Raw genomic sequence first — 25270 nt, 5'->3', positions numbered from 1 at the left:
GAGTGCCAATGAGACAACTCTCCATTCGTACTTGATTAAGGATAATGACACTCTGACTCTGGAGTAAGACAAAGCAGCACATCAGACTATATAGTATCAAGGTTGACAATTATGACAGGAAACATCTTTCCCCAACATTAAGGGGACACTTGAACAACATGTTCTCATACTTTAGAACTTGAACCTATAAATAATGCCTGGTTACCTAAACCAATGAATTCTAAAAAGGAACATGACCTACAAAAGTAACTGCATACACATTTCATGCATGGACCACCTAAATTTATAGTCATAGATATTATAAGAAGATGTGGTGTGGGTGCCAAAGAGAACTTTCAATCCAAGTCACAATTTGTAAAAAGTAAACCATTATCAGAGGCGGATTTAGAGGGGGCCCATGGGGCCCGGGCCCCCCCTTTTTGGGAAAAAAATTGGTTGCTTATATAGGGAATCATTGAAGCGTGACTGGAGCGGGCCCCCTCTTAGGTCAGGCAGTGGGCCCCCACTTATGAAAAATTCTGGATCCGCCACTGATTATAGGTCAGAGTACCACCTTCAACACAGAGCAAGTCATGTGAAATTCTCTGGATTAAAAAGGGCTGCAAGTCCAACTCTTTTAAAGAACATAATATTATGTGGGCAATAATTGCATGTGACAGCAGCTTACACAGTTACAATTAAGGTAAGAAACAACAACTGAACATCCCAAAACCCATTCATAGATCTGGTCATTTTTCTTGATCTTCATATTTAAAATAAAGAGATGGTATGCATGCAAGTTGGTTTAAGGTTATTTCTGAAGAAAATCAAGTGGGAGAATTATCACCGATATATGTAGAAAGGATCAAACAAAGAGAACAAAGTGTTTTTTCTTCGTAATTTCAAAATGATGTCAAGTAATTGTGATTTCATAGAATGTATATGTTCAATAATAATGATAAAAGCCAGGGGAAATTTATTTCAGCAGGAACATGCCAATCAGTCCACTCATCTCTTCTTTTTGTGACTGAAACCTCAAGTATAAGTAGCTGACCTCTCTTTTTGTATCATGCCCCCTCAAGTAGATCATACAGCCTTAAAAGTATCAAGTCTAAAATTTCATTTTAATTCTTTGATGAATACAGTATATAATTTTACTACTCACTTTGATTTTGGAAGTGGATGTTATTAAGATTAGTATAAAGCAATTGTGATACATATTATCTAAATAGCTTCAAAAGAGATGTAAATTTCCTCATGCATACTGATCTATTTTCAGTTGCTAGTAACCTGCAGTTTTATGCATGTTTTATCTTCATCAGACTTGTATATTTTCAATAAGAAAAGCATGTGGATGTATAATAAAAACTACACCAAATGCTAGGATGGACATGAAATAAATGCTGAATAGCATGATGCTGTTCTTATAGATCAAAGTTAAAGATCTTTCACTATAGGGTGTTAATAATGCTAACTTTAATTATTTTCTGGTTCTAATAACATGCTTAATGAAGTTTGCATGTTAATAAGGATTACAAAAGTATGGATACTGAAACTTATAAAAGATGTGATACATAAAAATTAATATGGAGAACCAGCAACACTAATAAAATTGAAGACTTGATGACTTTCTGTCAATTATATATAATTTTATGATGTCGGCTTCTATAAGAAGTAATTAGTTTTCCACATCAAGTTTCATGTTTTTCTACAATAATGCCAATGTAAATTGTTTTAAAAAACTTTTTCTTGAATTTTATGCCCCCACTCTCACATGGCAAACTAATTAGTTTGCTAAATTTGGAATATCATGAAAGTAGTCGGTGAACTTTTCTAATCATTGATTCCAGGTATGAATGCATCATCTGTTCTTTTTTATATTTAAATCAACTTTAAAGCATTGGGTAATTGCATTTTGGAAAGCTATCAATTAAAGTTTTAAATTCTTTTCAAATTCTGTTGATCAGCAAACGATATGCAGGATTTAGAAAGCAGACAGACATACTCACTATCGGTAAATATCAAATATGTTTTAATTTACTTCATGAATTCTGATAATGACCTTGAAGTTCAATAACAATGACCTTAAACAGTACCTTAACCGTTGTAGTACATTATTTGATAAATTTGGGGGTCTGGGGATTATAAGGAACCTTTTAACAATAACTCTCAAATTTGACTCAAGAAATTTGACTTCATAGAGATTATTTAGACAAGTACTGGGAGAGATGTGCATTGTTTATATTGCAAGAAAACTTTTTATTGCCTTTTAATGGTCTACAGTTGTTTCAGATTGTTCAATTTCAAGGGATAAAAATGGGGTTTCATTAATATGCACATAACAAGTAAATTTTTGGCCTTGTGTCATGCATTTAAGATATATATGTAAAGCAGACTCTCTTGTGGACAGTATCTCATTGGCAATCATGCCACATCTTCTTTTTTATATCTAAGATTATTATAGGGTGTTTCCCCTAAATGAAATATAGACTTTGCCTTATTATATTTTTGAATGGAGAGGGGGTAATGATTGATTGAATTTTGTTTGCCTCAGTACAAAATATTTCATGCACATTAGGATACATTAGGAACAAGGACCACATTAGGATACATTAGGAACAAGGACGGGAAGTTGGATGTGTTAGCTATATGCTTCTTGAATAAATCAAACAGGTGTCACACTAAATTTATACCAATCTAAAATTCTTTCACTCTACACTTTGCACTGACACTTGACATAGAGTGCAAACTTGTGATAAATCAATGAAAACTATGACAGAACATGATTCATTCTACACTTTATGTTAATTTGCAAGTACCTACTTACCCAAGTATATAAAACATATGCAATTATTTACTATCAATATCATTATCAGATGACTTGAGAGATTTATTTAAACTTTAATACCATATTACTAAATACTTAGTTACTGTGCGATAACATCTTTAACAGCAAGATTCTGATCGCAAACACGCAGACAGAAGGCAACCTAGCTGTGAATCAATTTATTACATATTTCTTTTGTAGATCTGTAGCAGTTCAAAAGTTGCACACTAAAAAATATTTGGAAAAACTAAAATTCTTGATAGACAAGTTTTAACTCCGCCACATTATTTATGTATGTGCCTGTCCCAAGTCAGGAGCCTGTATTTCAGTGGTTGTCGTTTGTTTATGTGTTACATATTTGTTTTTCATTCATTTTTGTATATAAATAAGGCCATTAGTTTTCTCTTTGAATTGTTTTACATTGTCATATCAGGGCCTTTTATAGCTGACTATGCGGTATGGGCTTTGCTCATTGTTGAAGGCCGTACAGTGACCTATAGTTGTTAATGTATGTGTCATTTTGGTCTCTTGTGGACAGTTGTCTCATTGGCAATCATACCACATCTTCTTACTTGTATCTAAAGTTGACAAACCCTTAAATGTAGGTTGACCTTCAATGTTTTTTTGGCTGGTCTGCTTACTTAACTGTTCTCATGTTCATTAAACGTGCTGCTTCATCATTATGGAAGGCTAGGACATAAACATGCTAATTCTTGCCACAATCTTTATTTGCCTGAGTTACCCAGTGGTTAGTATTGGTTGCTGTCTCTGCCATAATTTGCTTTTTGTTAAATTATTAGCATAAATCAGGCCATATATAATTGGTTTCAGAATTCAGTACCAGTATTAATTTACAGTTGTCAGCCTTAAGCCTTTTATAGCTTTCATTATGGTATTGGTTTTGCTCGATGTTGAAGGTCACACATTTAGTTCTTGATATACTTTCCTGTTTGTCTTTGGTAGACATTTATCTCATTGGCAATCACACTACATCTGAATATTATTATACATAGTGGTTCGCTTTTGAATGTAAATTTGTAGTGTCATTACTTATAATCAAGATAATAAAAGATAAAAACAAATTAAGAGACCAAAGCTCAGCAAAAAGTCATAAAGCCTACCATTTTTTCTGGAAAAAGTAGTGAATACATGTATTTGAAATCATTTAAGAGAAAGCTTAAAGTCATAAGAAATGAGTGAGTGGTGAAAAATAATGTTTATCCAATTCTTGAACCAATGCATGTACATATCATAAACTTAGTCCTCTGTGCACGATTTTCTCATTTTTTACGCAAATATATCGTATAATCGTCAATTTTTTTTCTCTCTGTCTGTTATGATTTAACAAATATGGCTGCTCATTAAATGTCGTGTTTTGAAGCCGAAGTTTACCGATTGTAACCTAATAGTAAACAAATAACAATAAGCATGGGTATTCACAGAGTACGTGTTTAACATGTACAATCAGATAATTGTTTATTTTTATGACATATCCATGCATATTGCAACCACCGGATTTTTACGAGGAGGTTAAAGGGAAATACGCTCAGGTCACTATGCATACGGAAAATATGTCGGCAAATTGCTTCCTGAAGGAAGCAATTAAAAATAAGTAAACTTCTTCTAAATGTGGACAAATTAAAGAATTTTCCTCAGAAAAAAGTATATGTTCATAAGTTGTATAATGAAAACTATCCATTTAGTTATAAAAAACATATGCATAATTTTTTTTATTTTGAGGTTTCTTATGACTTTAAAACAAATGAAACACCTGCAGACTACTATTCTTTTCTTCCTCAATCTTTAGCTTACAATAAGTAGTATGAATGCCCTTGTATCATTTTTCTTAAGGCCATATGTATTTATGGTTTCCATCAATTTAGGGTTTTTAATCGCCTACTTGGTAATTTCCCCTCTCCATTTGTTTTACACTAAAGAAGACAGTTAAGAATCTAAACACATATGCTAAAATGTAAAATGACTTATCAAAATGATCCAAAATAGTCTACTTTTACAGTATTATTATTACAGCCACTGTGGAATATAAAATGAGAAACCAAACCACATAAAACATCCCATTTCTCTTTGATATTTACAACTGTCATATCTGATGATCACGATTAGGTTTATGAGAAAAAAATGGAAATAAAAAATGAACAGCAGTTGTATAACTTTTTCTAATGTAAAAATAGGAATTAATGGAAATTAGTGAAAATTGAAATGTCACATTATTTCTGATTAGACATGGCACTCAAACCAGTAAATCACATGATATTTTAATATTTAAAGACATCGTTATTACACATTTTTTCTATGCAATTTAGGGATGTAAATATAGTTACATGAAGTGGTGATAAAATGATTATCAATGAATAAAACCTCATTCTATCTTGTTTACTGGCAGACTGACTAGATTTAAAATTTCAATAAAGATCCAAGAGGGTCAATCAAATTTTGAAAAAAGATTTTTTTCTGTCTGGCTAGTCAATTTAAAATGTTTTATTTATTTAATTTTGCTTTAAAAATTCCTTAATCAGATAAAACGTGTCTAATGTACATTACGCAATGAAAAATAGTAATCTTTAAACATGTTATAACAAATTTAATTCAAAACAGACAGCATTTTCAAGCTACTTCTAAATTATAATTGCAATAAACTTTGTATTTTACTGAAAATTTTATTACAACAAAAATACTGTAATATCTAATAATAGCAGTAAAGTACATCCTAGTCTGTATATGGATCAACTTTTCTAACCCTGTGTAAAACAAAAAACTCCATTCTCTGATAAAACATACAAAAACATGGATTGCTAATAAAACATAACTGTGTTGTGTCTTAATTTAAGCATGAATGCCAATGCTCTAACAAATCAATGCCAACCACTTGAAAATAACATAGAAACAGGAATAAATGTGTTCTTATGACAGTGTACCCCACTTGCACTATCACATTTTTATATTTATCTAACTGTGATATCTTGGTCAAAATTTGGTGTTTTTTTTTTAATTTCACATCAAAATGAACATGAGTGAACTTAAAGTTTCAATTTTATATGTGACCACAACTTTAAAGTTTAACTGCCATAAACCCAAACTTTTTCAAATCATCCACACTTTTAGTGTTGCTCATTAAAACTTTTGGATTCTACTTTATATTCAATCCACCAATGAATCTGAACAAATATTAAGAAAGTATTAAAGTATTAAAGATGTTTCAACAAATTCAAACCTAAACTGAAACATGCCAAACAACATCCTACCTTATCTAATGCTTTGTCTAAAATATTCAATGTCCCAGGCAGTCATTACTCCCATCAAAATTATCCTTGTCCACCTATTATGTTTATATAAAGGCCAAATCACTCATTACATAGGTAATGAAACTGACCACACTTCAAAGATAGAATAACCCATCCATCATCCCAGCTGCCAGCTTATATTTACTTGGAACTATAATCAGAAACAAATTACCTGTGCAGTAGAAGACAGGTGGAAATCTACTACTAATTACTTCAGATTGCAAGTTTGCATGGCATATAAGATTTCACTATCTACCAATGTGTCAAGAGCTTTACTTCTAACAAGAAAAAAATATTGATTATTGCTTAAAATATATTAAGTAACACAAAACAGTAAGTTTCTTACTTATTTCTGGCATCTTACAAAGTTGAAAGTTCTCATGCAATATTATAGAGCTTTGATGCATTATAGGAGAAAAATCTAAGTGCCATTAGCCATTTTGATCTGTAGTTACAAAATTGAGTAAGTTTTGTTCCATGTTCAAGGCATAATTGTGTCTTTGAGATGAAGAACAGCAATAAAATGCTGTTCCTTTGCTTTTGATTTTTTTAATATAAGTGTAGTAATTTTGTGTATTGAACTAAAGTAGAAAAAGAACAGATAAATAACAGTCCAGCAAAACAATTGACACAGAAAACAAAAGATTGAGTAATGTCAATGCCATCAAGATCATGGGGAAAACTCAACTAGCCAAGGTCTGGTAAGCAACTTTGGTGATGATCATGCAAATAGTTAAATAACCATTATATTTTTAAGTTATCCAAAACATACTACTGCTGAAGGTTACAACAAAAAGTATCCTGAATGATACACATCAACTATGATAAAATCTGGAGTACCAAAGTTCACTTCCAGTTTAAGGTGCCATTTTTTGTTTTCTGTGTAAGTCAGTTGGACTGTTGCTAGTCTTCTTTGTTGTTTTTTGCTGTAGGCCATGACCTTGACTACCATCAAAGAAAAAGCTCCAAATACAGACCAGAAAACAATGTCTGAGCAAACACTCAGTACAGAATAAAAAATCCCATATCTATTATCAACCTATAGATCAGAAATGTATTGTCTGGTTAACAGGAGTCTACATTGTACTTCCCATTTGAAAATTCATTTCTGGCTTCTATGATCATAGACATATACATGGCAAAATGACAAAATAAATTTCAATGAAATATACATTTCTGAAAAGAATGATATTTTTGGAAGTAATTGCACAATAAGATGCCAAACTAAACTAGTATTTTAGCCATCAGAAAAAAATCTAAAATATATAAAACATCAAAATATCTTAACTAATGAATTTCTCGATATTTTAACAATAGAATAGAAATCTTAGTCAGACAAATTAGTCTAGCTGAGAAGAATGAGAGAAGTAAAACTTCTTCCAAAACAAAGATAACATGGCACCAATATTCTGCCATGGGGCTATTGCTATACATAACAGCTGTTTTACCAACAACAAAGAATTTGTTTATAGTATACTATGATGAGTATGATCCCTTGAAATCATTCCAAACTAGATGTAATAACCATAATATAATACTTGTTGTATGGCTCATAAAATCTTACAAATTATTTTATCCTAGATTAAATTTCTATTGAAGCAGAGTAACATTTCCTCATAGAATATCTTCACCCATAAATCTTGTTTTATTGCACTCAAGAACTTCTCAAAAAGATCATTTTAAAATGTGGTAATAAAAAAAATGTAACAAAAGTCATAATGTTATGAAATATCAACAACAATTCGTAAAGTTCTTTATTTACCAATAAAAAGAATAAATGAGATATATGGAAAACCATTCAGTTGCTGTTTGGTTGCATTATGCTCTCTTGGAAATCCAAATGCATCCAGAATATTCATATTCAACTTGTTAAATTTCGTTACTGAGTGAATGTATTGGCTTTTAATTTTATTTTCCCAAGAATACTGAATTTAATCTTAATGCACTTTGTAAAATACAGAAAACAAAAGTGTAGAATTACATAAAAATATGGTTTCCCCGCCATTAATTTACCTGCCAAAAACATAAACTGATTTACTGTTTTGATAAAGTTTACAACAAGGAACTCTGTTTCAAAATAAAAGATTTAGTCATTCTCTGATAGAACAGATCTCATGGGAAGCCAAAATCAACAAAATACTGTGTTACCACACAAGTGCAGTTAAGTTGAGTCTAGTTCTGGTGCATGTATTATGTAATTTCAGAGACCACAGTTTCCTGGCATGCTCTAAGAATCGTATCTCTATAACAAGTCGTGAGTGTCAATCAAGCAGTGAGAAAGAATGTTTTTTGCAATTTCAAAAATTCTTTATTTCTTAAACATATGGAAATAGGATGTCGAATTGTAGAAATTATTTGTGCATTTCATCAATCTGGCACCAAATTATAATAATAGCAAACAAATTCATCAAAAAAGGGTGAAAAATTAAATTGATATCGTGAGAATTAATTGCTTTGCACTATATGCTAATACACTTTTATCAATTTTGCATTTCAAAAACAGAACCGAAAACATGTTCAATGATAAAGATCCGAAATATGTTTCATGGCTTTTTTATTATAACAGAAAATAAATTGCTCTATTATGCAACAGCTATCTATTTAACTCACAGAGCTGGAAAAGACATAAAAAAACAGAAGCAGACAAAATAAAATGATATTTCAAAACTATAAATTATATGAACAGTTCTTTCATAATGTAAATGTTACATAATGCATCACACAGTTTTTCATAATTGAAGTATGCAAAATAGTTGCTCAAATCATCACTCGAGTCCACACCTTTTTTAATTTCTTATTTTCTGGAAATTGTTTTGATTTTCACGCTAAAAACAACAAAACCGATGAAAAATTGTTTAAGATTTTAAAATAATTAAACTAAACGATTTTAAAATAATTAAACTATCAAAAGAAAAATGTGTTTAAAGATACAAATGCCCCCATGCAAGCTTGCTTTATAAACAACAAGAATGTGTCCACAGTACATGCATGCCTCGTCTGCACTATCATTTTCTATGTTCAGTGGAACGTGAAAATGGGGGAAAATCTCTAATTAGACATTAAAATTAGAAAGATCATATCATAGGGAACATGTGTACTAAGTTTGAAGTTAATTGGACTTCAACTTCATCAAAAACTACCTCGACTAAAAACTTTAACCAAAACTTTCACCTGAAGACAGGACGAACCGACAGATAAACGGAGGAACGAACGAACAGGCGGACTGACGCACAGACCAGAAAACATTATGCCAATAAATGGGGCATAAAAATGGGACAGACAGAAGAACAGGAAAAAAAGAGACAGATGGTCAAGGGCTACTCTTAATGCCAATTTTGCCTTGCGGCATGGGCATAACATTTAAAGAGGAATGTGTCTAAGGACGTTTGCCCTAGATATAGCTTGCTTTTCTGATGAAAATGGGATGGTCCAAAGACAGACTGTCAAGATCACACTAAATGTCCTCTTTGCCTTATTGCTCGGCTGCTGTGGCATAAAAAATTGGTAAATTTCAACAGAGCCATTAAAATGCAGAATACCTTCTTTAAATCTTCATTAATAATTTAAGTAGAAATCTCCTTCACCCATTACTTCTTGTTTCATCTGTATGTATTTATCAAAATAAAACTGTTGACCAACTTTTGAAAAGGCCCAAAACAGACAAAAATCAGGACATATGTCTTACAATTGACTAAACAGAATCAAAGATAACTCTGTGGGTCATGATTTGGTCTAAATCAAATGAGAATAATTTGTAGAGAAGATTGAAAATCACTCCTTCAAAGATTAGCGAAAAATTGTAAAAAAAAGATATGTTTTAGGGAAGAATCAAATGAAAGAGGGACGAAAGATACTAGAGGGACAGTCAAACTCATAAATGAAAGCATCTTCCAAATCATCAATCCCCTAAATATAAAGTTTCTTAATAGTTTTCTTCAGTGTTCTTTTGACAATGGACCCAGAATCAAATTGACAGAGAATCGACAGCGACAATAATTGATGGCAACTGATGCTTTGGTAAGTCCTTAATTTTTTTTTAATTTTTTTTTGATAATATGGAATGACTATGAATCAAATAGCTGTGCATAAAACATAAAAGCTAATTCAAATGTATTATATTTCATGTAAATGTTATTTTACTTGGAGTAAAACATGTGTTTTCAATACTTAAGCTGCAGTTGTTCATCTCATGCTAAAACTCTGTTTACAGGGTAAACATTCCATGGGGCTAGATCTACTCCAAAAAATAGTTTGATGGAATATTAATGCTGACAACATTAATGTAAATATCAGGAGATTTAAACAATCCTAGGTTCTTTTATGTTATCAAATTTCACAACCTTTTTACATGGTATTATCTTCACTAAACACATTATATTATACAATGTCAATTATGTCTAAATTACAAATATTGTGCTGCCAAATATCAGAGATCCATACTTATATTGACAATAAATGTCAACTCAGGTTTTTTTGGAATGAGGATATATATGACATGATAGCATATATGCAAGGCTAAAAATGCTGTTAAATTGAATTACTGTTGCATTATTTCTGAATATTTATACGAATTTATATCAACAATTTTGTTCACAAAAATCTCAATGTATGCCATAAAGCACACTTTAAAAGTCACAATTTCTATTTCTTTTTACAAATTTGAAAGACACTTTACTTTTCAGACATTTAAACTGTTGAAATGATCTGTACATGTATAAATACGACCCAAGTGTGACAAAATTTAACATAATTATCATAATAAAAGCCATAAGCATTTACATACTTTCATATACAACACAGCATCAAATTTCAAGGAAAAAAGACATGCAACAGAAATATTTGATAGAGTGTTTCATTGATTGGTGTTTAATGCCACTTTCACCACTATTTGGCTATTTCTTGGCGGGAAGTTTTTATTCTGGTTGGAGTCGCCTGGAAGCCAGAGCGGAAAGAAATAAACAGGCGAGACAGAACTACAATATGCATTCTAGAAGTATGAGAATGGAATAAGTTGTATGCTTATCATCATGCTCATCTTCTTACAAAAAGAATTGTTGATATTCCATTGATATCTTCACTGTTTTGACAATCTAAATCAAACAATTTTTTCTATTTGATGAAGCACCCAAGACATTCTGATTTCTCTACAAAAATAAACACATTGTCAAACATTTGTCAATTATGATTCCTCCTTTTAACCAGGCATCATATCATCAACACTTAAATGCTCATAATTGAGAAAGACTGTGAAAACATTAACCAGACACCGTTCAAAGACCTGCAGTTACTGACAGATTATAGAAGTTCTATATGAACAAATTCAAAAAAACAGGTTGTTTTCATTTCTATTAGATAAAATATGTTCAACTTTTTTCCACCCAGGCAATTAAGAGCTTGACATATTATATAGACACCTGTCTAATGTATGAAAGACTGCAATGTCAGAATGTGTTCTCTAGATAGGTTTTGATTACTTTTGTCATTAAGAAGCTGTCTCATTGAGATACACCCTTAGTACATCTCTTATATTCATTCTAATCATACAGACATGAAATGTCTGAGTTCTCTACAAAATTGAGGTTGTTCTCTGCCAGAACAGAAAGTGATGGAGTAATAGAAAAAAATATTTTCTTTGGAGAAAGTCAATAATATGTCAAGATCTAAATATTCAATGAAAAGCTCGTTAAAAGCTTATGTTGTAATATGTTTGTCAATTTGACAAATCAAAATAAAGTTTTATTCACTTACTTACTTTCAACAGTTTCAGGTTCATCTTACTAGTTTTAGCCTAATGAAACCATGGCTTTAAAGCATCCTAGTTTGACAAACAACCAGCAAAGCAAAAAATTGGCTCTTAAAAATTGTTTCAGTTAAAACACTGGCTGTATTCTTCTACAAACCGAATGCAAGGTTTTATATTTCAGAATATTTTGCTTCCATAAAAACAAGAACAGATGAAGTTTGTGCACTGGAATTTTAGGAAGTTTACAATATTATATTCCAATAACATTCATACAGTGTTGATCCTATTTAAGTTTTTTTTTTAATGTATATTAACAAAGAACAGCTGTTTCAGGAGAATAAACATTAAACATCTATAAAATTGTAAAATTTACTTCCAAAATCAAAGGCAGAAACATATACCAGTACAAAGTAAACAAAAATAATTCTATTTTACATAACTTTATGCCCCATTTCCAAAGTAATTCTAGACGTAAGAATGCAAAACTAAACAAAGCTGTTGAATGATAAAAGGTCAAAATATAGTATCAGATGTATAAAAACAGTTCCACGCTGACTTTTTTTGTAGGAATATGCCACCAGTTAATTAACATAGCGATGCAAGTTGTCTTAAAACATTCACCCTGTTAATGTGCAATAACTTACAACTATCACTTGGTAATTTGCAGCAAGTTAATGGGGTGTAGTTTGTGGCATACCAATAATTGCTTATTAGCATACCATACATATAATCTGTTATTTTCTCCACATCAGATTCACAAGTTTACACAATAGAAAACTTAACTCATTTTCATGATTATTTCAACTGAAATCTTTTTAGTTATCTTGTAGTAAGTTTTTCATATAAATGAAATGTAAATTGTGTCATTGCAAATTACAAACCATAACAGAATTGTACTTTTTAAGTCTTTTTAGTTGAAGCCGACAAAATTTTACAGCTCAAAATGGTTAACTCACAGAGTACAACTTTCAATTACAAAAAGTGCAAGTGTTTAATTTAATAAATCCCAGAGATCCATAAGAGAAGTGTGTACTTCCTGTCCGAGGCATTACCTTTCAATATATTAAGTTAAATGTGATTCCAAGTAGTTCCTTGCTGTAGTCTGTTATATGGTCGGGTTGTTGTCTCTTTCACACATTCCCCATTTCCATTCTCAATTTTATAAAATACCAAACCAAAGAGAATTTCAATCTAACAAGTCCACAACAAACTGAAAGTTCCCTGGCCAATATTTCATGCATATTTAGAAGGAAAAAACCTTCATTTGATATATAAGTACCTCAGCAAAATGCTGAGATAGATTTGTATGGTTTTAAGTTTTACAAAGTAACAGTCCACAGGAAGACTTGTCAGCCAGCAGACTCCAGAACAGAGAGAAACAGCAAACAGCTATTTTAAGGTCTTTAGTGTTAAATAGCTTGGATCAAAGCCACAACTACATGAAGCCAAGACAAGAAACCCACCATGAGATCACATAGGCAGTTGTTCTATTTATGGAAATGTTGTCTATGATATATTCAATGCTGCAAAGGAGGTTATTTTCTTTAGATTGTTTAAAACCTTTGATCTTTTAATAAATCACCCTTATATTTTCTTGCTGTGTTGAAGACCCATTTGTGGCTTTCTGCTGTCTTTTGCTCTTTGGTCTCTTTAACACATTCCCCATTTCCATCTTCAAATTACATTATAGAGAAGAATATAGCAAAACTGCAACTTGAGAAAGTTTAGTGGTGTTTATAATTATACAAAATATTTAAAAAACTTATTTGTTGGACATTTTATAGGACTTATGATGCTTTAAATGTAAAAAAAAGAGGTGTGGAGACATCCTAAGAAGCGATATCTAACCTGCTGTGTCCAAAATAATGTCAGCAGAAATGGCAAAGTCTATGTTTTGGTATGCAAAACTCCAACCTCAAAATAACTTAGAACAAGTAGTTAAATCTAGCATCTGAAAATTTTATTTTTATCTTGTCCAGCCATTTCTAAGGGGTAGAGATTAAAAAGAGTATGATGCCATACAAAGTAAGAATAAAGAAGTGATCCAAAGTGACACAACAAAATAGATACATCTGATAAACCTTAACTGCCAAAAGGAAGATTTACCTCAACTCTACCCTTTATCTGACAATAGACTCAATCAAAACAATTAACAACTATAAACAAGTGGATTCATCAGGGACAACTCAAGTACAAAACTTCTTAAACATGACATTACAATTTATCAAAATTAGCTAAAAGCTTTTAGTGCTGAATTTCATTACTTTTTCTTCACAGGGAAAAAAATTGCAGAATTTTATCAGAACCATATGTCAGAAATTATAAATCTTCGTTAGCGAGCTAATTTTTAAGACAAAATCAGTATATCTTAAAAATTGATATTCCACTAAAAATGAAGCACCCTTAAGCATGAAAATTCCAGTAATGACCACCTTCGTTGAGTTTGCTAATTTGAAGAGAAAAATCAGATTGCAGAAGAAATTGAAATGAATTTGAATATCAGTAAAGTAACACAAAGCTATGCTGGAAGACATTTATAAAAACTGAATACAGCATGGGGTACTTGAATGATTTTTCAAGGGAGTTTAGCTCAAGTTAAATGTACAATTTCAGTTGATTCAGGTGCAATTTTATAAATCTATCTGATAGGGTTAGAGATTTTAGGAAAAGTAATCACTTTTATCATTTTCTTCAAATACAAAAAAACGGCTAATATGAAAGTGTACTATACCAAAGCTCAGCATGGATCAATATGCCCACTAAATGAGTCAGAACATTTTCAATGGTGTAGTCAAACATATGTGGCTAATTGTAGCAAATAATTATATTATTTAAGCCATATCATATTTTAAAATGCCATGAAATATGAATAGCACCACTTCATGTAGGAGATAAGAGTTTACGCCCTTTATCTCACAAGCCATTAATCAGTAACTGTTTCCTTTGAAACGTGAATAATTGTATTGTCAGTTTTAAATAAAAATAGTTTAAAACATCGAAATGATACATCTGAAAACTGTATCATAATCCCAAGGCAATTCAGCTGCCATGTTTTTTAACTGTTTTTTTTTAATAGAATATTGTACTAGTTCGTGTGGTGAAAGCACAATTACTGGCAATTACCAAACAATTTTCATCTCTGTTTTGTAGATTTTCATTGATTTTTCCATGTTTATTTATGTGTTTTCTTATTTAAATCATTCTCTAAACCTATGATGCTGTTCAACTTGAAAAAGAACACCACATTTATACAATAAATGATGGTCTAATTAAACATAACAGAAAAATGTTCATCTACAATTTCCGTTTTCAAATTGATGAGAAAAATAAATTACCAGCTAAAGTCCCAATTTCTTTATTTCAAAACAATAATATATATATATCAGAGAGCAATAATTCATCTGGTAATTATACCATAATCCTCAAGTATATTGCCATTTTCTCCTATAAACATGACAAAAGTATACAATTATTTCACTTTTGTTTATCTTTACTGACATCCTTGTGGTGTAAAAATAAATTCCAATATGACCTTTTAAATTGTATTTGCTATTGCTGATCCTTTTAAGATGCAAATGTGAGCAGATTATGCTGGGCGGTTTATCTCTGTTTTATCATTTTTATTGCAAAACTATAATTTTTCTTGAAACATACTTTCATCATCCATAAATAAAAACAAAATGAGGTTCTGTATATTAATCTTGTGATCAAAGCACTACCCTTCAGACTATCAATGATAAGGAAAAATTATCAGGACAATAAATAATCATATGAATCTGTCAAAATCCTAAAATTTATCTGAGTGCCAGACAAACATCATTGGTGTTATGTAAAAGGCAAACTGTAAACTGTGGACCTCTTCTGAAAACTGGAATATAAAAGTCAACTGATTTAAAACAACAAATTAGCTGATATCGCCACTATATCAATAATTCATTTCTTTTTTATCAGGACAATCATTCACCTTTTTCAATTGACACCAGAATGTTGTATTTCAAGCTCAATTGACCAAGGTAAATATGAGTATCAGGATATTAATTATCAGTTGTGAGAGATCCTCAAAGGTGGTCAAGGTCATCAAAGACAATCAACCAGCTGAATCTCAACAAGCTTTAAACATTTCTCATCGGATACGACTAAATCATATAAGGACGCTGTAGCCGAGGTTTCCCCTCTTTTAGTACATTCTGAAAGCTGTTAGAATGTCAACATATAAAACTAAGAAGGTTTGGTATGTTTGAATGAGACAAGTTCAAATCAAGTGGATGACATAAGCTATTGTAGGCAACTGTATGGCCTTCAACAATGAGAAAAACCTATATACCGTTTAGTCAACTATAACAGGCACCAAATGTCATTCTTAGTGTCTGTTGACAATGACAAGACACACACATGAATATACTGGTGTTAAAATAGATTGAATTGACTGAATTTAATCAAAAGAACGTTGTTTGATCATAGGATTCTCAAAAACATTATTTAGTTTCTCAATCAATTCATTCTACAATCCTACTAAAGGAAACTTGATGGCATCATTGTTTTGGCACTGCGAACTGGTGAATATTTATCTCTAGAATGCCAGGCAATCAGAGAAAAAAATATCAGTATCAGTATTTTGATTAAACAAAAATATAAATGAGAATATATTGGAAACGGGTACAATTGGTTAAAACTGAAGTCAATCCAGAAGTTTAGCGAACCATAAGGGAGACAAATAGAGACAATACAAGATGGGACAGCCACTTTGTATGCCATCATATTAGCTGAGGAAGTATGAATAAGCAAATGTCCTTATGCTATTATTCTTTTGGTGCAAGAGTTTTTATGTGTTTCTTCTTACTTTTGAGATTTCATTTCCTCCTTTTTTCATAACTTACTGAGCATTAGAGATCAGGGGAGATAAATCATGTAGTGTTTTTGTGAATTGTATGTCTTTTTGTTATTTGTATATTCTTTTTTTGCCATAGTTTTGTCAGCTTTTCTGTGACATGGTTTTTCATTGCCTCATTGGTTTCTTTTCCACTTTATTTCTCCAAACCAACCATCAAGATTTGCTAAAGTCAATCATACCATCTTAAAATATGAAACTATTATGAAAGACCCACCTGGACTGGACTGGACTATTTGTACTTTTAACTCCAATGAGGTAACTTACTGTATAGCGCCTGCAATAAATATTTTCAGAGCTAGGTTCCCACATGAATTTTTGAATATGTTACTGAACAGAATTTGGTATTTAGTTTCTGGGGATTTTTTTTTCAAATTAACTATGAGTAAAGATAATAATGGTTCTGGCTGTAGTGTGTTCCCCAATACTTGTAGTAACACATTTTGTACTATAATTATACATTTCATGAAAAAAATATTTTTAAATCGCACCAGTTAAATTTAAGTTTAGAACAAAATGGCCTAGTTATTAAAACAGATGATCAAAGTTAACAGACAATGAAAAAAGCCATTTGAAATGCAAACATATGGTACTGGTTAGCTATTAATACAAGAATGTGACTTTTTACATTTTTTACTAAATACATATTTTGTACTATATTACTCCAGATTGATGGCTTGTCTAACTTTTCATACAGATTCAATTTAACCCTGACAAAATGAAATATTCCAGACAGCCTGAAGGCCTATCTTTTTCTGCATTAATTGGACATTTACTGGTGCAATTGTTTTTGCATCAAGCAATAAAACAAGAATCAACACTCCATAATGTGCATCTGTATCCTGTCAAATCTCAAAGATTTTTGGATAAGGCAAGCTTGACACATCTGATCTTTCATAATTAGGATATTAAGATAAAATAAACACACAATTCAAATGCTTGACCCCTGTCATATTAAACATGAATCTGTATCTCATGTTTTATCAAGTTATTTATTATTAATCAGAAAAATAATACATGGCACCTTCGGCATGCTACCTATACACATTTTTCATCAATATTCAAAAGAATGAAGTATTGAGTACCCAAGTATCAAAGAATGCAGCACTGAGTACTTGAGTACCAATCTGTGTACAAAAGAAGTATTCATCAAAACTGTGGTACTATATTATGTGCTAAGTTCTGTTATAAACTTGGATGCACAGTCTGGTGTGGAGAATATTAGTTTTGAACATGATAAATCAGGACCATTTTCAGGGTTTTTTTCTCTATATAAAATGTTCAATTAAATTTACATGATGTGATTTTTTTTCCATCTACTTTTTTTTAGTCTGACCAAAACTTTTTTTTATCAAATTACCCAAAGGCAGACATACTATAACCTAATTCAAACTTGAGACAACTCAGTGTAACAAACCAGAAATATGTGAAATGTGCTATTTACTTCCTATGTTTGGTTCATTTAATTCAGATCACACTATAAGTCTCTACTATTTACATTTAGGTACACAATCATAGAATATTCTCAGCTACCAGACAGACTGATTGAACATTTGCAATCCTTAATATTAACAGAAAACTGTTACGTTTGATCAAATTCATTACAAAACGCAGTCAGATAGAAAATTGAAATCACGTTATGCATTTCATTGGCAGAAGAAAAAATATCAATCAAGTTCACGTTATCTGTGTAATTCAATTTCTACAGGAAATAGTCCCACAATGCACCAACAGTTTGTAATAATACAAAATAATCAGCATAGAGACAGATAATTTGACCCGTCTCTATCAATCAAGTAGCCAAAGCCGATTAATTACAGTCCTGTGATAATTCTGTCTTATTTTTTCTCCAATCTACCTGTTGTGATAAATGACCCTGTCAATCGAGCCATCACTTATACTCAGTGATTTCGTCAAATTTATGGATATAAACACAAGTTGTAATCAATCGAATACTTATTTTCCGATAATCTACCATTAAATGATCATTGTTGAAATTAACCTATTTCAATTGTTGATGATTATTATGGATGACAATTTCTTTGATGTTCCACATCTTCATTAAGGCCTTTTTATTTGATGAAGTCAAACTGACTCACTCAAGGCATATTTAAGGGAAAATACTATTGGATATTATAGCCTTCTTGGAGGATTATATATACATGTAAATGAATGAATTGAAATGGTTATTATCCTTTATTAATTTTCTTACATACATTTATATTAATGCTTATCTCCTTTCATTCTTGTCAGCAACACTACACAAAACAATGAGTTTTCTATATTGCTAGATCATGTATATTAATAACTTTTCTCCAAAAATATCTTTCATACCATTCTAAGCAACTTCTTTTGCATATTGTTTCAGTAAACTGATATTTATAGCACACACAGTTTTCAGGTTTACTGGGTTGTTTGGTTGCTGTCTGAAAGTCAACACAGCTTCTCACAACTGTAATTAATCATTGTCATTGATATGCGAAACTTCTATGAAAATTGAGATTTTATCTTTTCAATTATAATTTTTTTTCAGCTCAAGAATGCACTTTATTGCATCAATATACATAATTGGAGACACTAACAAAATGGAAAAAAATCCTACTACAATTTCCCAGATAGAACCAATGACAGTTCTGTTTTTGATTAATGATGCAGCAATCCCCTTACATTCTATGCTCTGACACTTGATAAATGACGGGTTTTGTCCACAAAACCTGATAAAAGGTTATCTACATTCATAAATATTTATAATTGAAGCTGCGAACACATCTCATCAGCCAAAATTTTCCATTTTTGAATTAATATGTCCTTTATATATTTGGTTGGTAAATGACCAATATTCATAACAGCCAATTCAGTGTGAAACAAGAGGATTACAATAGTCAGAAATGTATCCCTGTGAGTGATGGTTCATCCTTGTAGGTTGGGAATCTAAATTTTTAATGATGACCTTCTCAGAAGTGCAAAAATATTTGATAAATATATTTATAATTTCACACATTTGCATTAAAATACTGTCAAAATTGGAAGAGATTGCAAGCTTTTTGATTCAAATATCAACATCTTAAAAATCTCCATTTTTAATATTGAATACCAAAATCAATGTGAAATTTTTTTTAATAAGGGTACAGCCGTTTTATTATGAGGGACCCCTGTCAAAATGCAACCATGGATGGTTTACCATGGTTACCTATGATCACAGTTGATAATCATGGTTAAAACATGGGAGGGCTGTGCTTTACAAAATAGTCAACTATGGTCACCACGAGTTTTCCACAATCAAAGATCATGGTTGGCCATGCTCAAATCTCATGGTGAATTGAAAAAAGGTCTGGTTAAAGTATAAAATTGAAAGCTTATTCAATGAAAAAAACTCCAAGAGCTAAAACCTCAAGTCAAATGGAACCACAACAGAATAACTAAAATTAACAAAGATCAACTTTGTCAAAGGTCTGAATTTTAAGTTTTTAAAGTAGATACAACGTTTATAAACTGAAAGGGGGATTCATTATAAGACCTGTTAGTAAACCCTTAAAATTGAAAAAAAAAATACTATATCTCTCTTTCAAAATCATAACTTCAAATTTTGTGGTAATTATATTTTAACTAGGGGCTTCCAAAAGTGTGTTACATTATCAGAGGATGCATTTTTCGTTCATGAATGTGTGATACTTTCTAGTAGCTTAACAGTTTTGTATGAAGATCAATTCACAGCTGGCAGGACAATAACAAGGTTTTACATGTTTTAGCAACATAATTGTTGAATACATTTTTTTAATACATATTTAGTATGTAAACTGATATTTTGAGTTCTTATAGGAGATTTGTTTGACAAAAAGCACTAATATGTAATCTAAATTGTTATTACAAAACATATAAACATATATATCTAAAATTGTATCAAGCTGAGAGTTGGATACAAAGAATTTGAAGTTTTACACAATAGATTTTGACTGTCTGCTATTTAAGTGTTGTAAAATAGAACAAAATGTTATTTAACAGTGGCTTCTATAGTTACCTTTCTAAAAAAGTTATACCCTTGAAATGCATAAAACAAAAATATATGTCCATAGTACACCTATGCCCCACTCGTACAATCACTTTCTATTTTCATTTAACTGTGAAATTGGTGTAAAATCTCTAATTGGTATTCAAATTAGAAATATCATATCATAGGGAACTTGTGTACTAAGTTTCAAATTGACTGGACTTCAACTTCATCAAAAACTACCTTGACCAAAAACATTAACCGGAAGCAGGTAGATGGACAAAAGAATGGATACACAGACTAAAAACTATACAGCCCCTCTATTATCATAGGTGGGGCATAACAAAAACAGGTAATTAGGTATTCAATTAAATTTTTATAGGTTTAAATAGGGGAATAAGCCATAATTATAATTCAATTGTATGTACTTAAAAGTTTAGGCACTTAAAACTTGGGTAGGTAATGTAAGTGAAAACACTGGTATTTTTTTAAACCTCAATGCATGATAGATGTTTGTTTATTTAAATGCTGAATCAGCGCAAAAAGATTATTTATAGATATGAAACTTTACTCATTGTTTTTTTATTGCTCCTACTTTTGTTTTGAAGGAAATCACTTGTATTCTTTTTAAATGTATCTTGATTTTATTAAATGTACTCACATAAGCACAATTGAAGAATTTTCTACAATGGATCTGTATTTGAAATAACACTAGATTAAAACAATATTGAACTTTTATGAATGCAATGGTTAGAATGGTTTATTTAGTTTCTATGTAGTTTTACTTAAGTCCACTTCACAACTGTCTTAGCATAGATGAATAACCTAGATGAGTTTATACAAGTACATGTATGTTCCAAGTCAAGACTTAAACAATAAAAATTGACATATATAAACTGGGTTTTAGTTCATTTATGTAGTAATTAATAAACAAGGGCATGAATTATAAATATTCTGTCTTTTAAGGCCAAAGTATTCTATCCAGTCTATACATGTATAGGTCATCACAATTAACCTTGCATGTACAGTAGCAAAACTGGGGTTTGTCCATGAACCTTTAATACTTTATTACAAAGCTTTCATCCAATTTTTGACAAACAAACAAAACCTTCTGTTGAAGGCGCACACTTCATAAGACTATCTAGTTATAGCCATCAGTGTTGTTCAAGACATAATCATCTAGGACATTGTTTTTTAAGCTCTTGTGCTTCAGATTTGTTTTGGATTTTTTATTTTATAGTTTTGGGGTTGTTTTTTTAATTTGCTTTCTTTCTGTTATGTTGTATTAGCTTTTATTAGTGTTATTTCATTTAATACAAACTAAGACATATGTTCCACAAATATTATATCAGAAGTCATTGTTTAATATTTATTTGGGATAATTATCCATGTCAAAAGGATATCCATTCTTCAATTATATGCAGATTGTTCAATAATTTTTTTTACTGAACTTGGAATATGCTTCATCATTTTTCCAGAATGATAATCTTCAGAGAATTTAAAAATAAAATGAAATAGGTAATTAAAATCATCATTTTGAACATGCATAGATCATTTATTTGTGGAGAAAGGATAAAATGTTCTTGATCATCCAAAACATCATTTAACTTTTTATACCATCAAAGTCACATTGAACATCATGAACATTATAACATTCCAAGTAGACAATTAATACTAAATGCAACCATTTGTTATCAATTGGAAATTTCTTGGATGAATTCAAAAGAATTCTTTGATCTGCTAGTAAATAAAAGACATATGAAGTAACTCAATGACTTCCAGGGCAGGTGCATAACATGTACAATTACAGGGAGATCTACTGACAACAGCTGAGTCTATCTCAACTGTCAAATCAACTGTGCTGTAATAACCATTTCTTTGATAGACTTCAAGGGCAAAGGCAAATAATTACGTCAACCAAGCCAGTTATGTCAAAAACTATGGCCTCTTACATCATTACAAAAACGCAATTTAATTAATATAAGAAACCAATTTCCTGTGATATATGCCATTACAATAAAGTAAAAAATATTGCTTCGCTCTTGATGATAATGGGGAATTAATATCAAGAAAAGTATAGTTCCTGCTTTTTAAGACCTCTTACTTTGTTTATATCATTACTTAGGAGTGTAATGCTTACAAATATAACAGTTATATTTTCTTACATGAAATGAGACTAAAAAACAGTATCTTAATCACTCTCTGAAAGGAGCTATCTGCAAACATTTACAATTTCTTCCTGGACAAGTTTCTTACTGGCCGGTCAAAAGTGGGCATAAGAAATATGTCTCTGTTATGCAAGCCAATTGTTGATTTTCAAAGGGTTTTTTGGCAAAATTCTTTAAAAAGGAAGGACATGTTTTTTTATTTAAGAAATGTCAACCTGCTGTTGACATATCAAAAAGTGGTACAAAATAATGCTTCAAATCAGTAGTGTTGAATTCTGAAAATAACCTTTATAAATCTACAATTCCATGTTTTTAAAAAAATCCTAGTTTTGAGCAGATAATTTGAATTTAGGAGCTTTAAATTTTCCAATTTCCTGGGACCTTTAAAAAATTTGTTTATTAAAGCGTAAAAGTAGAAATGATCAATATACAATACATTAACCTTATTTTCTATCAGAAAAGTGAAATAAAACTATACGGCTATCTCTGTACAAGTACAAATGTAACATGAAACTATCATGAAAATTAACTTACCTCAAAATTATCAATAATGCAGAATTTCCTGTTTACAGTTATAAACACAACTTTCCCATAGAAACAAATATTCTACAGTGTGAACAATCACTGAATGCAGTAACACCACTAGCTGTGCTCATTAGAATAGCTGACAAGTTGAAAGTTTTGTAACTGCTCTATAGTCCACACACTACTACTGAATTATTTAATTCTGCTACACATATCAGCTCTGATGGGTCTCTATGATCTACAAAAAATCCATTCTCTAGTGTAATTTTAGTCAATTATTGTTCATAATCATTTTCCCACTGTACAGCTTTATGGCCAATTTTTATACATAACCTAAGGATGTAATTGGAATTTTACGGTAAAAGCAAAACAGGGTATAGAAGTTAAATATCTGTAAAAGTGAGATATAATTGAAATGAAAACTGGGACAAATATCATTATAAATATACATTAATAAACAATGTCTCCCTATATCAAATTTATTGAGCCATTATTTAATTAAGGGAGAACAATGAAAGGGAAACAAAATAACAATTAAGTCAATCAAAAATCATCTGACGCCTGCATAAGAAATTTGTCCTCAGTGAAACAAGAACATTTAAGTACATTTCTGTAATATGTTGGAATTTTCTATTGATTTTTTCGGAATTTTGCAAGTTTCATGACAAAACTTACGTAAAAACAAATTTGCTTATATGCAAATTAAGTTTTAAAACTTATTAAACTTAACAGCTTGAAACAAACTTACGTAAAAACAAATTTGCTTATATGCAAGTTAAGTTTTAAAACTTATTAAACTTAACAGCTTGAAACATCCTTTAATTTCTAAATTCTAATAAAGATAACAGACTTCTTATAAGTATTAGCATTAATAAATTTTATGTGTATATTGATGATTGCCATGGAAATGTATATGTCATACTTTGGAAAAACCAGAGGACCACTTAAACATTGAATATTTTAAATGTATTTCTAAATGTTTATTTACCCAGAAGTACTGTAGATGCTGCATACCTTAGATCCAATTACACCTTTTAATTGATCATCTAAATAAAAGTTACCTTGAAAAAAGTTTATTGCTTTGTTAAGTTCTGTTACATCATAGAGGATCATGGTCTTAGCTATAAAACATATGTTATGGTTTGCATTTCAACATATTAAGGGAAATGTAAGGAAGAAATAACATAACTCCTGTCCACACTGGAAAGTTATCTTTATACAATTTAGTGCAACTTACTATGTTTTCCTTTGATGATGATAGCCTGTTAAAAGACATTTAATTAGCAATTTTGATTGTCTTCTTTCTGTCATTGAAAAAACAAGTAAAACTGTGAGCTACTGCTCACTGATGATACCTGTTAGGTTTCGAGTTGTGTAGTTTGCATCGTGCTAATACATTTACTAGGTTTGTCAACGTATATTTGTTCCACCTAACAGAAGTTCCAAAGGAAACTTTGAACAGAAGTTCCAAAGGAAACTTTGTTATAAACAATGTCATAATACCTGTTCCTGTTGGAACAAATATTCTATACCATTTATTCCGTTAGGAACATTTACTGTAATATTTATTCTAGTGGAAATAATATTCCAGAATATTGTTGTCATTTGGAACTTATATTATGAAGGAACTTCTATTCCGTGACATGTTGACTCTCAAGAAAATACTAATGTTCTGTTCAATATTCTATTCGAAAATAAGCATAAACATAGTTACAATATTACATAGTATGTCATATGGTTAGTGGTGACGGCACATTCCCGCAAACCTCAACAATACCCCGCCATATTATTTCAGTAAACAGGGAGTAATGTAGTTCCTGAAAAAGATATGACAAAATTAATCATGGGAC

The 25270-nt window shown here is 30.8% G+C and overlaps 1 protein-coding gene across 7 annotated transcripts in view; it reads right to left on the bottom strand.

The window, feature by feature from the left end:
• LOC139512644 (plexin-B-like) overlaps positions 1-24725 on the bottom strand; it is a 120993-nt gene extending 96268 nt beyond the window's left edge. For 2 of the 7 annotated variants that reach the window (XM_071300405.1, XM_071300523.1), the window contains exon 1: positions 23430-23568. The gene's annotated coding sequence lies outside the window, so the exon portion shown is untranslated. Of the gene's footprint in view, positions 1-6069; positions 6222-6280; positions 10434-23429; positions 23659-24657 lie in introns of those variants that run through there. The other 5 variants (XM_071300534.1, XM_071300423.1, XM_071300432.1 and 2 more) reach the window with 5 other exon arrangements.
• Positions 24726-25270: the final 545 nt, after the last annotated feature.

The sequence above is a fragment of the Mytilus edulis genome, chromosome 1 (genome assembly GCF_963676685.1).
Source record: "Mytilus edulis chromosome 1, xbMytEdul2.2, whole genome shotgun sequence".
Lineage (NCBI taxonomy): Eukaryota > Metazoa > Mollusca > Bivalvia > Mytilida > Mytilidae > Mytilus > Mytilus edulis.
The sequence above is the reverse complement of the archived record's forward strand: the minus strand, read 5'-3'. Positions and strand labels throughout refer to the sequence as shown.